We start from the raw sequence: 15275 nt of genomic DNA on the forward strand, positions 1-15275 counted from the left end.
ACTGCAGATAAGTGTGGAAAAGAGTGTGGTCATCACGGGGGTGAAATAACAGGTATTACTTCTGGTGGCAGTTTGATATTATCATGCAAGTAATTTGTGCTACTAATAATTTGTTAGTACCAATAGTGGGATGTTTTGAATGACTTCCATGAAAATAAATTAGAGATTTAAATATTGCTCTTAATACCACTCTTACCCAGATTCTGCTGTGCTTCTCCTTAGGGAGAGAGAAAGAAGTGGTGATTCAGATGGTTGTGTTTTTACCCTGGTGAAGTGATCCTAGGTGTATACCAGCTCTCACAGGAGTGGGGTGGAAACAAGGGTAGATGCTCTAAGCAGAAAGATGCTGCAAATTTTGTGTATTTTACTCTCAAATCTCCTCTCCTTTTGTCCCCAGGCCTTTGAATGGAGGTGGGAGATGTTTAAATCTTGGAGCAAACATCTATGCAGAAGCTAGCTTGGCTTGGCTCATGTACAGAATAAGGACCAAAGCAGACATGGAGGTTACAAGCAACTAGTTAAAGCTGCTGCACACTGAGCCTTATGGCCCTGGGCAAGTCACTTAGCTTTTCTCAGCTTTAGCTCCCCTCTCTGTAAAGTGGGGGTTGTAATACACAGTGTACGCTCTTCACAGGCTTATTGTGAGAACCAAAGGAGATTGGGAGTTTTCGCCGGGATTACTGTTTTGAGAGATCTGGCAGCAAGCAAGGCCTTTAGGTCCAGTGGACTAAAGGCCCTGGAAAATGGCATCCTAACTGCGTATGGGAATGCCCTTAACGCCCGTGTCTTTTCCTTCATCTTCCCACACACAGACACACGCACACTCAGTGACCTCTCCGCCCTCTGCTGCCCAAGCCTCTGCTTCCCAGGTGCTCAAGCGCACACTTGCCAAACACAAAGTCTCCGGAACTCTTTTGGAGGAGTTGGGATCCCTGACAGGGCAGGGCTCCATTCTCGGGAACGTGTTGTTAGGCTGTTTCAAAATCCGTTCTGAAGGTCATTACATTTTCCCTAAATGGAATTTTTCCTGGAAGGCCATAAAAATAGAAGGGATTAAACTTTTTTACTAGGTGGATCAGGTTACACACATCCTCTGGCCTGATACACCACAAACAAGAAAATAATAAAAGGCATTTAAACGCAGTCTCTTTGCCAGGGGTCTTCTCAACACACCATAAAGCATTAGGACATGACGACAAGAGATTGGAATCAGCCAGGCCTATAAACCAGGTCTTACTCAGCCAGTGCATTCAAGGTAGGAGAAAATTTGAAGGGCACGAGGGGGTTGCATAAACCGGAATTGCGAGCCAGTGATAATGTACTCTGGGGCCGCCTTCTCCCCTTAGCCTCCTTGGCTTTTCCAGTGCCCTCCGACCAGGGGAAATTGGAGCCTCATTTGTTTGTGGCTGCTCTGACCAGCAGTTTCAGGCCCCGCCTGTTCCTGAAACTGAGGGCATCCAAAAGTCTGGGCGTAGTATCTTACCCTGTGCCTAAAGCCCTTTAAATTCAGTCTTTGAGAAGAAAAGGCTAGAAGAATGATGTTATCAAATAGAAGTGGTGATTTCCTTTGGAGGAAGTTGAGAAGTCCAGGTTGTGACAGAATTTTAGACACCTTCAGTTTACCCTTGTTGAGTTTTACTCATTGTCCCTCCCCCTGTAAGTGGAAAGGGAACCAGGATGGACAGGGATCCTGCCCCGCACCCCGCACAGCACTGCTTTGTCCGTATTTTATCACAGTATTTACCACCGACTTGTTTCCTCCATCTAGACTGCGAATCTGTTTACTGTCATCCCTCTGATGACAGTAAATGTTTGCCTTGTAATCTCTGCCTGACTAAGCTTATTAATTTCTCCAGGTTTAAAGTGGTTTTTTCATTGACATCATTTAATCTCTCCTTGGCAATTATTTACTTGACATATTCATGGATCTGTCATAGAAATCTCAAAGTCAAAAGGTGAAAAATGTCAACAGAAGTTCAGTCCCCACCAACCTGCCCTTCCTAACACACGTCTTCACGTTTTCCCCATCTTGGAAACTGACACCACTTCTACTCAGTTATTCAAACGGGAAACTGAGAAGCTACCTTCGGTTCTTCCAAGCCATCTCCCAAATATATCTCAAATTCTTCCATGTTGCTTCCTTGCCTTAGTTAGGGTCACCATCACCTGTCGCCTGGACACAACAGTGGGCTCCAAATAGTCTCCTTGTCTGTATTCTTGTCCCCACCAGCCCATTCTCTACACCATAGTCTTTTCCCCCTGTGTCCACACCCCCATCCACGCTTATCTTCCGGTGTTCACTTTAAGCAAATCTCAGATATCTTGATATCTTCATCCACAGTTATTTTACTGTGTGTGTGTAGTACACGCATGTGAATATGTATATATGCACACGTCTGTGTATATGTGTACACATTCCTTTTTGGTAAACATTGTCACAACAGTATTATTGTACTTAAAAATGTGATAATATTTTAAAACATCATCAAATTATTTTGAGTCAGTATTCAAATCCTCAGTTATGTCATAAATTTCATAGTTTGACAGTTTTTAAAATATCAGGATCTTAGAAAAATACTTGTGATTCTTTGACATGTTTCATAAATCTATTTTAATTCTATTTCACTCTCTAGGGCCTCCCAAACCTGTTTTTTTTCCCCCTTGCAATTTGTTTGTTAAAGAAATTAAGTCATTTCTCGTGAGTGTCTCAGCCTGGATTTTGCCTATTGTGTCCTTAGGGTATATTTTAACATGTTCCTTTGTGCTTTAGTATTTCTTCTAGATTGGTAGATAGATTTAGAGGCTTGACTAGATCGAGATTTAATGTTTTTTCTTTGAGATGACTAGCTCGTGGTGGTATTGTATCTTTCTTTTAGGAGGTGTGTGATGTCTGGCTGTCCCTCTCTTTGTGATGTTAGCAACTATGAATTCAACACTTAGATTCATTACTTTATTGGGTGTTATAAAACAGTGATGTACAAGTTTTGTTATTCTTTCTTCATTAATTAGAAGGCTCACATCTGTAAAAAGCAGTATCCTCCCATGTACTATTTGGAAAGCAATATTACTAAAACGGAAAGGAATCTTCTGGCATCACCATCCCTCTGATGACAACTAAAAAAACTTGATGGAAAAAAAATAGTGTTAGAAGTAACAGTAAGGAAAAATGACAGTGAATAATTATGAGGTTGTGATCAGCAGGAGAAAGAGAGTTCAGAGAGATGAGCCTCAGCTGCTCGTGGCCCAGAACGCGCAGTGATGGAGGCAGACACTTTGGGCAGGTTAGTGTAGGAAGGAGACAAGATGTGGAGTCGGGAGATGGAAACCCTAAAGAGCTGCGCTATTCAAAAATACTTTTGCCCTCGGGGCATGCCCACTGGTGGGGGCAGGATGAAAGATAGAACTATACATTACCTTGGCAGAGACAAGGAGTGGAGTTCAGCCCAGGTCCAGGGAGGAGAATTCTGTTGAAACACTCCTTAGGACTAAAATAACTCAACAGGATATGCGCTGAGATTGGAGGTATGACTGTACTTTGGTAGGTCATCTTGGCAAATCAGAAAACCTTGGTTTCACCCTGGGTAGTGGTGGCTCAGTGGGTTGCCTACTAGGTCCCCAGTTGGGGGCGTGCGAGAGGCAACAGATTGATGTAGCTCTCTCACATTGATGTTTTTTTTCTCTCTCTCTCCTTTTTCTTCCCTTCCACTCTCTCTAAAAATAAATAAATAAAATCTTTTAAAAATTAAAAAAACAAACAAACCTTGGTTTCTAACAGCTAAGACTCTCAAGTGCCTGATAGAAGGGGAAATACAAACCCTCTCTGAAGGAAGGTAACACCATCCAAGGCCTCGACTTATTTCTATAAATAATTTTAAAAGAGAATGATGAGAAAATTGTCAGACACAATGAGATATACCAAGAGACAAAACATCATACAGAACCAGCAGAAAACGTACATCTACAGAGACATCCAATATTGAAAGTTATCAGATATGGACTGTTGACCTACTATGTTGACTACATTCATTGAGATAGCTTTGGAGGTTAAAAATTTCAGCAAGGAACTAGCTGCTGTCGGATTGGTGCTGAATGTCTGCCCCCTAACATTGGGGACGAGAAAAGGATCTTTGCTCTCATCACTCCTACTTATCATTGTACTAGAGATTCTAGCAGGGGCAGTTAGGAAAAATAAAAAAATAAATAGGCATTCAGGTTAGAAGGGAAGAAGGAAAACTATCTCTGTTCAGAGGTGACATGATTTTGTACATATAGAAAATACTAAACAACCCACTACAAACTATCATGACTAATAAACAATTCAGCAAAGTTGAAAGTTGTAAGATCAATACATGAAAATCAGTTGTGTATTTATACATTAACAATAAACATTCTGAAAATGAAATTAAAAAAACAATTGAATTTATAGTGACATCAAAAAAGATAAAATAAGGGGGTGGGCTGGGATGGGAGTAAAAAACAGAAAACTGTACTTCAACAACAATTAAATAAATAAAGTTTTAAAAAAGGATAAAATACTTGGATATAAATTTAACAAAACAAGTGCAAGACTTGTGTGCTGAAAACTATAAAACATCGCTGAAGAAAATGAAAGAAAATCAAAATAAGTAGAAAAATATTTCAAGTTTCTGTGATGGAATATTGTCAGGATGGTGATATTCCCCAAATTTATCTACACATTTTCTCCAAATTTATCCATAAATTGAACATACTCCCTATCAAAATGCCAGCTGACTTTTTTGGAGGAGCCAACCTTAAAGCTCACCTGGGGCTCAAAACAGCAAAACACATTCTTGAACAAGAACAAAGCCATGAGCCCTGGCTGGTGTAGCTCAGTGGATTGAGCATGGGCTTGCGGACCACACAATCACAGTTCGATTCCCAGTCAGGGCACATGCCTGGGTTGCAGGCCAGCCCAGCAGGGGACACACAAGAGGCAACCATACATTGATATTTCTCTCCCTCTCTCCTTCCCTTCCCCTCTAAAGATAAATAAATAAAAAATCTTTAAAAAAAGTTTAAAAAAAGAAGAACAAAGCCATGAGATTCACAGCTTCTGATTTACAAACTTACTACAAACCTATAGCAATCGAGAAAATGTGATACTGGCGAGGATAGACATCTAGGTCAATGGAATAGAATTTAAAAATACAAAAGTAATATCTTAAATTATGATAAATTGATTTTTGACACGAGTTTCAAGTCTTTACAAAAAATATTTTTGGGACAATTGGATATCCACATGCCATATTCATTCAAAGAATGAATTTGAACCCTCACTTCACACCAAACACAAAGTTTAACTTAAAATGGATCATAAAACTCAATTAAGTGCTAAAACTATAAAATTCTTAGAATTAATAGGAGTAAATCTTCATGGTTTTGAATTAAGTAATTTATTTATTTATTTTATTTATTTTTATTTTTTATTTTTATTTTTTTTTCAATTTTTTAATTTAATTATTTTTCAAGTACAGTTTTCTGTCTATTACTCCCATCCCATCCCACCCCCCATCCTCCCCCCTCCCTCCCATTTCCACCCTTCTCAGTTGTTGTCCATGTATCCTTTATATAGGTTCCTCTAAATCCCTCCCTTATTTCCCCTGAAATTCCCTCCCCTCTCCCCTCTGNTTTTCTGTTAAAAATAATCTCATTATAAAAGTGAAAAGACAATTCACAGAATTGGAGAAAATATTTGCAGTTTATATATCTGACAAAGGATTAGAATCCAAAATATTAAAAGAACTCTTAATTCAATAATAAAAAGACAAATATTCTCATTTAAAAATAGTCAAAGGCCCTGGTTGGTGTGGCTCAGTGGATTGAGTGCTGGCCTACGAACCAAAGGGTTGCTGGTTCGATTCCCAGTCAGAGCACATGCCTGGCTTGTGGGCCAGGTCCCCAGTTGGGGGTGTGTGGGAGGTGACTGGTCAATATTTCTCTCACATATCAGTTTTTCTCCCTCTCTTTCTCCCTCCTTCCCCTCTAAAAATAAGTAAATAAAGTCTTTAAAAAAACTGTCAAAGGATTTGAGTAGGATTTGAGTAGATGTTTCTCTAAAGAAGATATACAAAACCAATAAACACATAAAAATGCTCACTAATCATTAGTCATTAAGGAAATACAAATCAAAAGTACAATGAGATTCTATTTCACACTTACTAGAATGGATATAATTAAAAAGATGAACAATAAGTGTTAGTGAGGGTGTAGAGAGACTGGAATGCTCATAAACTGCTGATAGAAATGTAAAATTACTTTCAACAGACCTACAATAAAGAGAATTTAAAAGTATGTTGTTCATTAGGAAGGAAAGTGATGTCAGATGGGAGTTCCGCGATGTAGCAAAAAGGGAGTAGAAAGAGGTGGTAAATGTGCAGGTGAATCTAAATGACCATTAACTCCATAAAGCATTATAATGAACTATATTCGATCGAAATAGATGGCAACATTACATAGAATAGGAAGTACAAGTGGGGGCCCTGCAAAAAACTAGGAATTACCTTCTAGAGGGTGGGCCCCTTATAGTACAGTCTTCCCCCACTAGGTGAGTGTTCTAGGAACCCATTGGTATTCGTGTACTAGCTGGCATTGTTATGAGAGGCTGCATTCAGCATCAGTGAGTGTTTTTTTTCAACACTGTTTCAACAAGTTTGCTCATTTTATGCTGGGTGGTTTATGAGCACACCTGCCCACACCATGCTGAGCGTTCAGCAGTTTTTGACCCAAAACGGCACAACCTCTGTGCCCTGCCCCATTCACCCAACCTTGCCCCCAGTGACTATTTTTTGTTCCCCTCAATGAAAAAAGTTCTCAAAGGGAAACATTTTGCTGATGTGGAAAAGGTGAAACAAACAAACAAAGAAAAAACAGCAGAAGCCCTAAAAGGCATCAAAATAGATGAGCTCAAAAACTCCTTAGAACAGTGGGGAAAACATCTCGATAGACGCATCCGGTGGACAGTACTTCGAAGGTGACTGCAATTTATACATGTAAGAATAACACACAGTTTTTTATAAATAAATTCTGGGTGTTCTGGGCTCCCCCTCACAGTTAAAGGACTATAAGGTCCTTGACTTCTCCAGGGGAAGGTAAAGTGAAGATGAGCACAGACTGATGGGGCAAGGTTGCCCTTGGAGAGTCAGAGAGAGAGTGGAAAAAAGATATGCAGCTTCCAAACTGATGCCCAGAAAAATAGAACGTGAGAGAACAATTCAAAGCAGGCACCACAGGGGGGGAAATGGAGTGTAGAACGGGTGGATTAAGTAGAAGGAATTAATAAGATGATAGGTTTAAATGCAAGTATATCAGTCATTTCATTAAACATAAATGGACCAAGTGTTCTAGGTAAAAGGCCAAGATTTTTAAATTTTTAGATAGAATTTAGGAAATACCCATTATAGTCTGCTTATAGGAGAAAGATTAAAACATAAGGTTTCAAAAGATCCCATGGAAAGAACTAAGGGAAGACTGGTATAGTTAGTATCAGATAAATCGACTTGAAGATAGAAAGCACTGTTAGAATGGGTCACTGCTTAGTGATAAAAGGTCCAAACCACTAGAAAGATCTCATAATTCTAAACTTTTAGTTCCCGTAAGCCAGGGGTGTCAAACTTATTTTCACCGGGGGCCACATCAGCCTTGTGCTTGCCTTCAAAGGGCCAAGTGTAATTTCAACTCCTTAACAGTTAAGGAGTAGTTACATTTATACAGTCCTAAAATTATTTTGGCCCTTTGAAAGCAACTGTGAGGCTGATGTGGCCCCCGGTGAAAATGAGTTTGACACCCCTGCTGTCAGCTTTTACAGATTTATAATTTGTGTGATTTCTTTCTCATTCTAAGATAAACTTACTTTTGTACCTAATATTGCATGAAAATTTTTGTATTCTTTTTTAAAATTAAATTTATTGGGGTGCATTGACTAATATGCATTCATTTTGTTGGTGCTCTCACCACCGAGTTTCCTGTTGTGTAAATCTCTCCCTTCCTCACTGAGCTTCAGTCTCTCTGGCCTTGTTGTAATGCTTTCAATGAACATTTCAGGGCCTCCTGATCCTTGAGGCCTCGGCCCCAGTGGCACCTCCCCAGAGCATCTTCTGACTGCTCCGTGATGCCCAGTGTTGACAGCAGACAGACCTCCTGTCACTTCCTGTCTCAGCCCCCTTTTTCTTGCCGGTGCCTATTATAATTTTAAATATTTCACTGTAATTATTTGTTTCCTCTTTTCAAGGCTTTAGGGGAAGAGCCTGACTTCAGGTCTAGAATGTAACCCCTCTAAGGGCAGTAACTGCATCTTACTTCCCATTGTACTCCCAGGACTTACAAAAATGTTGAATGGATGAGTAAATAGGAAGGGTTGAATGGAGAATGGGTAAAGGGAGGCTGTGGAGCCAGCCGGCATCAGCTCAGGGTAGGTCTAAGCTGCGGCCCTGAGCCTGGGCCAAAGTAAAAGGCCTAGACTTTCTGTGTTAAGTGTATTCACTGTGTATATGCGTATCCATGTTTTTGCCCCAAACTTTCAGGGAAAAAAATCTTTCATTTTAATTTTTTAATTTAATTAATTATTTATTTATATGTAGATACTTTTTTAAATAAAGGAATTTTAGCATTTGTTTTTGAACATATTATGGTACAAGAAATTACTTTTCTTTTTTTTAAAATTTAATTCTTATTCAAGTACAGTTTTCTGTTTTAGTACAAGAAATTTCATGTAACAAATAATTACAAAACACAAGAACAGATATAAAGTACAAGAGATTTTATGTGCCTGTAACAAATTAGTACTCTCCATGTATCATGTGCACCCTTATTTCTCCCTTAAAAATCTGGGCAAAAGTTGTTCATTATACACAGCAAAATGTGGTAGGGTAGAGGTGATTCCAGGCTGCAGGGGGCCAGTGGAGATCCCGCAGGTGAAGAAGATCCCCCCAGGGCAGACCCTGGGCAGGGGCAAAGGGAGAGAGAAGCAGGAGGACCTCGCCCTGGGGTGAGAGGTGACTCTGCCTGGGACGGGGGCTGTTTTCCATCAGGGCTGATGAGTGCCGCATCCTAAGCGTTCTGGGCACTCTGACTAGATGCCTAGTCCTCCTGTTTTCTCCGGCACCAATCGGCCTTTGCCTGGAGTCATCGTCTGCAAAACACACTTCTTGGATAAGATCATCTGTAAGGAATTTTCTGGGTCTAACCATTTGTTTTGTCTACCTTCCCTTTTTTTCTTAGCCCTTCATCTGCTCAGTCATGTAAACTGGAAACCTGTAACTCATTCTTGATGTTTTTCTCTCTTTCCTCAGCCCTCCCTACATTTTGATGGTGACTCAGTCTGATTTCTCATTTCTACTTATTTCGTAGTCTCTCTAGTCCAGATGTCATCACTTGGCACTTTCTAATCAGTCTATCTGGTTCCTATTCAGTCCCTCGCCTTCTTGGCATCTGGTTCATCTTTCAAAATCACCATCTTGTTCAAATTATCCCAATATTAAAACACTTATAAGGACATCCCAATGTCTCAGCATAGAGTCTAGACTCTGATCAGGAAGGACCCCAGATTTTTGACCCCCGCCTACCCTTCCAGCTTTGTGTCTCACTCCTTGTGCGGAAGAAACTTCTGCTCCCTGAACACTGCTTTCCCCCAGCACACCTCATTCCCTTGGATTGCCCTACTTTGGGAAGCCCTCCTTCTTCCTTGGCATGCCCTAGTCGTACTCTTCCATCCGTGATCCAGTTACGTGCTGCCTTCTCAAACAATCCTTGTTTGACGCCATGCTGATGGGACACCAATTATTTATGTGATCCTTGACATGGGTTAAGTTCTCACATTCCCACAGCTCTGCTATGAAATAAAGCCATCAGTGGAGGGGATTTTTAAGTTTCCTCCCAACCACAACAGTCCATAGCTTGCCAGTTTCTTTACGTAAATGTCTTTTTCTCCATATCACGTGCAATGCCTGTCGATTTACCAAATGTTCTTGAGACTCTGAATCCAAACCTGTGTTAAGCCCCAGGAGGTGTGCAAAAATGAATAACAGAGAGTCCAGGATTCCCTGGGGCTCATATTCATGTGTGAATACGTATGTGGGAGTGACGAGGGTGGGTGCAGAGAGGGGACAGAGACGGATTTACTCACAAGAAACATAGAAGAAAGACACACTAAGAGAGGTGCTATTGAAGAATCACAGCGTAGGATGGGAGAGGGGAGAAGGAGAGGCTGACCCTGACTGGGAACATCTGGAGAAGCCCCAGGGCAGAGGTGTGGTAGAGCTGAACTTTGGCTGATGAACCAGACTTTAACAGGAGACGCAGAGTTTTGAACAGGAGAGTGAAGAAAAGGCAAGAATATGCGCATGGCACGGAGATGGGAGAAAACAGGGAGGGTCCCCCAAATGGTACAGACCTCAGTCTGGCCAAAACAACAGGGTACATGAGACATTTCTCTGAGATAGGTTGTGGTAGGTGAAGACATTTCAATTTTTAAAATGTTTTAGTGTTCAATGACAGTTTCATTCTTTATGATATTATTAAAGATTTATGGAGCAGGGCTGAGACATGATTATTAGTGTCTGTCGGTAAGTGAAAAAAAAAAGAGGGGACAGAAATTTTCTTTTAGCATAGAGGAGTCTCCTCATCGTAATCAATAAATAACTACTGCTCGCAGTAGAGAGGGAGACAGAGCAGTGTATTTGAGAGACAAGAGGAGGACTGCTTTTCAGAAAGTGTTTAGGCCTCCTGTGTGCCTGGCACCTCTTTACTAAGGATCTAGGCTAGGGCAGACTTTTACTTGAATATTTTATCCATTGTTCCTGGGCTGCCTTTCTGACACTGTGGGTGGGTGGGGTTGGGTTGTGAAGGGACAGGCGGGTAGGGAATTCTGAGGTGTGTCCCTCTCTGTGTGCTGGAACAAGATGACAAGGGGCTAAGGTCATTCCCCTCTTCCACCAGGGTGCTGTGTCACAGAGGTAGTTATGGCTCTCTGGCCCTGGTTAACTTTAATAATCTAGGGCTCTCTGGGACACAACCGTTTCAGAACTAATAGAAGCTGAGATTGACAAGCAATCTTTACATGATGTGTGTGTGTGAGTATGTGCATATGTGGTGTATAGAGAATCTCAATTGGTAAAGATGTCAAGAACTGGAAAGACACCCCCCCCCTTGTGTCTTATATGTTACTGTATCTTGGTTGATTTTCCTCAGTTCTCTGGTTCTTGCTTTCCTGCTCACCTCCTAAGTGTTCTACCATCAACATCTTCCCTTCCTGCTCCAAACTTTCAAATGACCAGGTTGTCCTGGTCATTTGAAATTCCATTTACAAACAGATGACTCATAGATCTTTATCTTCAGCCAGCACCTCTCTCTGAAAAGGGCTCTCACGAGTTTTCCACCTGACTGCTCATCACCCCCACCTGTGATTTGTTTTGTCCTTCCAGCATCTTAAAACTAAAATGTCTCAAACACAATTACTCATATCCCCTAAGTCAGCATATTCTCCTTTCACGAATGGCATGGCCTACCATGAGTCACTGTAGAAACTTCAGACACATTCTTAGCTCTTGTTTTCCTCAACACTGTGTCAATGTGGTAGGAAAAGCGGGGAGAGCAATGGAGATGGGGAGTTTGGGAGGCAAGTGTTTCAAAGAGACAAAGAATGAAGAGAGAAGCAGGGAGATGCTGAGTGGGGAGAGAGGGTAGGCAGGCACCAGATCTCAAAGGGCCACCTAAGTCCTGCTAAGAAACTGGGACTTGACCCTGGAGGCAACAGGGATCTATCCACTGGAGGCCTTTAAGAAAGGGGCATGAGTGATGAACCTCTCTGGGCTTCAGAAGGCTTTATCTGGCCGCAGTGGGAGACGAGGGGGCTCACCTCTGAGGCAGGAAGCGTGCCCAGCCCTGTACGCCAAAGGGAAATGGTGAGATGACAAAGAGGAAAAGGCGAGGTCCTGAACAAAGGCAAGGGAAGGGGGCAGGGAAATGAAGCTGGAGTTTCAGGCGAAGGAGAGTCTTGGAGGAAGGACCGTTGCTGGAAAGGCAGGTCCTGCCTCAGCTGGAGAGAGAGTTGGGGGACTGAGAGGAGAACTCTGCGTGGGTACGAGAGCACTCGGGGACAGGTAACCTGCTCAGGAGCACGAGGGCAGCTCTGGACGCTGACCCATCTTCCCCCCTTATTGGAGCTAGTGTTTATTTTGCGTGCTCAGACTCCAAGAGAAATAAGTGGGAGATATCGAATAAAAATAATTTTGGAGTAAGTCCCAAAAGGCAGATCTTCATATTAAAAATTGGTGCACAACCATTGAAATAGGACCAGAAGGAAAGGATTATTTCTTTGCAAACTATACTTGGTGATTATTCACAAGTCATTAATGTCTTCTCCAAGAAAGCAAATCAGTTTTGATTTCCAGCTGCAGTCACGGCTCCGATTACTCTGTGATTGCTTACGAGGTTGTTTTGTGTTGCTCAAAAGCCTATGTAGAAATCATTCCTTGAAGATAAAGTGTTTTTCGAGAGAGGTAATGTTATTAAATTCACTGCTTATTTAAAAAGTGAGAGGAAAAACGAAAAAGTCAGGAAAGAGAAATCACTCATCTATAGTGGGTCTGCTAAAAGAGATTTGGAATTATACCAACCAAGCGACATTTGTCATTTTTCTTGGGAATAATGAGAATAAGGGAGGAGAAAAAAATTCTTTTTAAATGTGACCTTTGGACTGATAAAGGAAGGTGTCCCATGGCCAAGGATGTGAAGGTCCGTTTGCATTAGGCTCCCTTATGTTCTGGAAGAAGTTACAGGGGGTGAAACTCAGGTTACTGGGGAGAGTTCGCAGCATCCAGTCTCCCACCCTTGGAGGAAAGTGGGCCCTTTCCCATTGGCTTGGTTAAGCAAGTGGAGTCTTTTCTTAAAAAGTCAATATAAAAAGTAGTAACGTTTCCCCCCCTCATAAAAAACAGCTCAGTGAAGACTAAAGTTCATGTACAAACTCTTCAGGTTCGTGTGTGATCCTGCACCACGACGCCTTTGCACTGTTGCAGTTTCACGCTCTGAACCTGAGAACCCTTCAGTCTCTGAGCTCTTCATTGCCTTGTCGATGCTTTGCAGTTACACCGTACGAAACAGATCCTTAGTCTCAGGTAGTCAGGTCATTTCAGCAGCTGAGAGTTTGCTGCTTATTTCACCCACATGCATATGGATGTAAAGGCAGCATCTTAATGTTTTATATATTTGATGCACTTGTTCAGAACTAAGCTTGTTAAGCAACCAAACTCTCTCTTTAATTATGTGCTCTCCATAAACGTATCTAAGCAAACCGAGAAATGAATCTCAAAACTGTCCAGTAGGATGCTCTAGGGTAAGGATTACACAAATAGTTTTTAAGAGGCAGAGAACCTAGGCTATAGCTAAGTTTTATGAGAGGATGGAATATCAATTAAAACAGGATCTTGACGGCCTCGTTGAAGTACGTAATGTGCTCACTTTTAAATAGAGATCCATTTTATAGTATTAATATCACAAAGGTGGACAAAGTGTTCCAAAGACCTGGCCATCTAGATGGCAAAGATCTAAATCTTCATGACTTTACTTCTGAAATCCATCTTAGAAAAAAATCAATGAGTGTTATTAACTTTGGGAAAATAGGTCCTCAAATCTCTCTCTCTGTAGCTTCTAAATCCCATTGCTGAGCAGTCCAGATTCTACCGGTGTCTTATCTCAACATTAGAGTTGCCTTTAGTACATTTTTGTTCTGTTTCTTGCTAATATACTGAAACTTTGAAAAAGAAAATCTAAAAAAGTGTCAACATGCCTGCCGGGTCTTGTTACTTTGCTAACTGAGACTCTAGCAGATGGTACTATTGTCTTTTGTAGGAAGATCAGGAGTCTTGGGAGCACGTGTCCATCTCAAATACAATCTGCTGAAATAAGAGTGTGATAACTTTTATCTTACTAAATTGTATATTGTTTGACTGAAAAGAATGTTGATAGCTAGTCAATACTTTAAATAGTGCTAGAACTATGAAAAAGCCAGAAAAATGATGCAAATTTAAGATAACCAAAGTTTAATTTACAGTTCATTCCTGTGAGGGTGGAGTGACTGCTTGTATTGTCCAGTAAAGGAAACAGGGATGCCCTGCCTACCCTTGGAAGATGTGGTGGTCCCCAGCAGCTACAGAGGGTATAGACTGTCTGGTGAATGTCAAGGGTAGCTCTGGTTTGTTCCAGAAGGTCAAACACAGGAAACCCTTTTGACCATTGTATTATTGTTGTCATAGTAACACATGACCACAAACTTGGTGGCTTAAGCCAACACATGCTTATCCTCTTACATTTTTGGAATCACAAGTCTGAAATCAGTTTCACTGGCCCAAACCAAGGTGTTAACAGGGCTGGTCTCCCTCCGGAGGCTCATGAAATCCGTCTCCTTGACTTTTTTTTTTTTTTTGGCTTCTAGAGTGGCTCTGTATGCATTCCTGGGCCCGTGGTCCTTTCCTCTATCAAAGCCACAGGGTAACATCTTCAAATCTTTCTGCTGAGATCATCACTTTGCCTTCTCTCTTTTGTAGTAGAATCTCCCTCTGCCTGTCTCTTATGAGGATACATGTTATTACATTTACAGCCCACCTGGATAATCCAGGATAATCTCCCCAAGTCAGGTTTTTTTTTTTTTTCTCCCTCAAACTTAATCACATCTGCAAAGTCCCAGTTTGCAAGTAAGGCAACACTCATAAATTCAAAGGATTAGGACCTGCTTATCTTTGAGGCTGTTAATCAGCCTACTGCATGCATGAATCTTCCTTTTGTCCTTCTTTCCCTTGAGTGCCTATGATGTGTCCAGTGCTGTTATGGTCCCTAAAGACATGTGGATCAATGAGTTGACCTCTTCCCTCAAGAAACTCAGCTTAGGCGGGGAGACGTGTGCACATATAATGATTGTACTGCAGAGGCACCACCAGAGAGCTTTATAAATAGGGTTTTCACAAGATCAGCGAGGGATGGTTAATTCTCAGTGAGAAAGCCTTAGAGATTGTCCATCTGAGGAACAATTAAATAACCTAGAGAGAAGAGAATTTGTTAGAGGCTGCTTATGGAAGAAGAATTATTCTTACTTTCGGTTGCATCGGAGAGAAGAACTGAGATTTATGGGTAGAAACACCGGGGAAGCAGATTTTGCTCCACGTAAGAAAGTCCTTTTTGATACCTCCTCTCAAGATAGAGTGTGCCCGTTACTGCGAGTTGATAGGCAGGAGAGGATGGCTGTCTGCTGGAGTTAGGGCAGG

Source organism: Sturnira hondurensis, unplaced genomic scaffold, assembly GCF_014824575.4.
Source record: "Sturnira hondurensis isolate 20B ecotype Veracruz unplaced genomic scaffold, ASM1482457v3 Scaffold0016663, whole genome shotgun sequence".
NCBI classification, from domain to species: domain Eukaryota; kingdom Metazoa; phylum Chordata; class Mammalia; order Chiroptera; family Phyllostomidae; genus Sturnira; species Sturnira hondurensis.